This window comes from Galeopterus variegatus, unplaced genomic scaffold (genome assembly GCF_000696425.1).
Source record: "Galeopterus variegatus unplaced genomic scaffold, G_variegatus-3.0.2 Scaffold1447, whole genome shotgun sequence".
Lineage (NCBI taxonomy): Eukaryota > Metazoa > Chordata > Mammalia > Dermoptera > Cynocephalidae > Galeopterus > Galeopterus variegatus.
Window position 1 is genome coordinate 236,808 of NW_007727558.1, and position 2,145 is coordinate 238,952.

Genomic DNA, 2,145 nt, shown 5'->3' on the forward strand with positions numbered 1-2,145 from the left:
GTACAGCAGTTTTTTTTTTGTGTGTGTGTGTATTTATTTGTTTATTTTTAGCTCCCACAAATAAGTAAGAATATGTGCTATTTCTCTGTCTGTGCCTGACTTGTTTCACTTAATATAATTCTCTCTAGGTCAATCCATGTCGTTGCAAATGGCAGTATTTCATTCTTTCTTATAGCTGAGTAGTATTCCGTTGTGTAGATATACCACATTTTCCGTATCCACTCATCTGATGATGGACTTTTGGGCTGGTTCCAACTCTTGGCTATTGTAAAGAGTGCTGCGATGAACACTGGGGAAAAGGTATACCTTCGACTTGATGATTTCCACTCCTCTGGGTATATTCCCAGCAGTGGGATAGCTGGGTCATATGGTAGATCTATCTGCAATTGTTTGAGGAACCTCCATACCATTTTCCGTAGAGGCTGCACCATTTTACAGTTCCACCAACAGTGTATGAGAGTTCCTTTTTCTCCGCAAAAATGGACAAATATAAACAGATAATTCGCAAAACAGGAAATGCAATTAGATAGTAAATATATAAAAATAATATCCAAACTCAAATATGACTAATTCATGAAAGAGTTCATTCAGAATCTTGATTTAAAATATTTCTGCAAAAATTAACAGATGTTACCAGGGGCTAGGGAGGAGGGAATAGGGAGTGATCGTTTAGTGGGTTGTAAAGCTACACAACTACGCCACTTGTCAGGTTACATGACTACTCCAATTGTATGGCTAGGCAATTCATAACTAAAGCCAAAACATGTCATTATTTTGGTTATACTAAGTTTCCATTTATACTATCTGGGCTAAGGGTTAGGGCCCACAGACCCTTCAAACCCGTTGTATGGACTGGGTCACCAGACCCCTCACACACAGGTCCACACTAGGTAATTGGGAAAAATCCCAGGAGCCATTGGCAGATGACGGAGCTCAGTCCTCAGCAGTAGCAGTAGCAGCAGCAGCTTACAGCAGATCCTGTGGCAGCAGCGGTGGCAGCCTTCTTGGAGCATCCCAGGGGCACTGGCAGCAACAGCTTGCAGCAACAGCCTCCAGCAGCAGTAACAGCCTCCCCATGGCCCCCCCTGGGGGTATCCTGGTGGTGGGGGGGACACCACGGTTGAGAGCCATCCGTCCCTTATACTTAAGTCATAACCCAGGACACCTGGGTGCACATGCATATATACATCAAATCCTCGGTAAGATTCTGAACATCTGAGGGGCCCTGACCATTTTCCTATATTTTCCCTACATGGGTACAGGGTTTCAGCTTGGGATGATGAAAAAGTTCTGGAGATAGTGGTGATGGTTGAACAATATGAGTGTTCTTTTTTTTTAAAGATGACCGGTAAGGGAATCCTAGCCCTTGACTTAGTGTTGTCAGCACCACGCTCTCCCAAGTGAGCCACGGGCCGGCCCCCTGAATGTTCTTAATGCCACTGGATTGTACTTCTAAAAATGGTTAAAATGGTAAATTTGGGGCCGGCCCGGTGGTGCACTGCTACAGTGCGCAGCTTGGGAGCGCGGCGGCGCTCCCGCTGAGGGTTCAGACCCCACATACAGACCAGCCGCTCACTGGCTGAGCGAGGTACGGGCACAACACTGAGGGTTGCGATCCGTTGCCGGTCACGAAAAAAGACAAAAAGGAAAAAAAAAAAAAAAGGTAAATTTGTGTAATGTACATTTTACCACAATAAAAGAAGTTTTTTTCATTAAGGAGTGTTCTACATACCAGTAGTAATTGGTTAGAAATTAGAGTTTCAAAAGCTCCCATTCCTAATAATTACACAAATATGTATATATATATATGTATATGCATTATGCATATGTGTGTACTTGTGAATGTACACATCTGTACATACAAAAATATGCATATATACATACATATATATTTATACATTCATACCTAAAATTAGGACTAAAAATCAAGGAAAAATGTCTGGACTGTTCACAACCTATATGAAGTAAACAACTCAATTTTATTGAGTGAACTAAAACAAGACTCAAATACACAAACCGTGTTCTTAGATAAGATGACTTACTATTCTAAATGCTTTTAATTCCAATTAAAATCTTAGTGAGATTTATGTATTTTGACAAAATTATGATAAAGTTCATCTCAAGTAGTAAGTTAAAATTAACCAA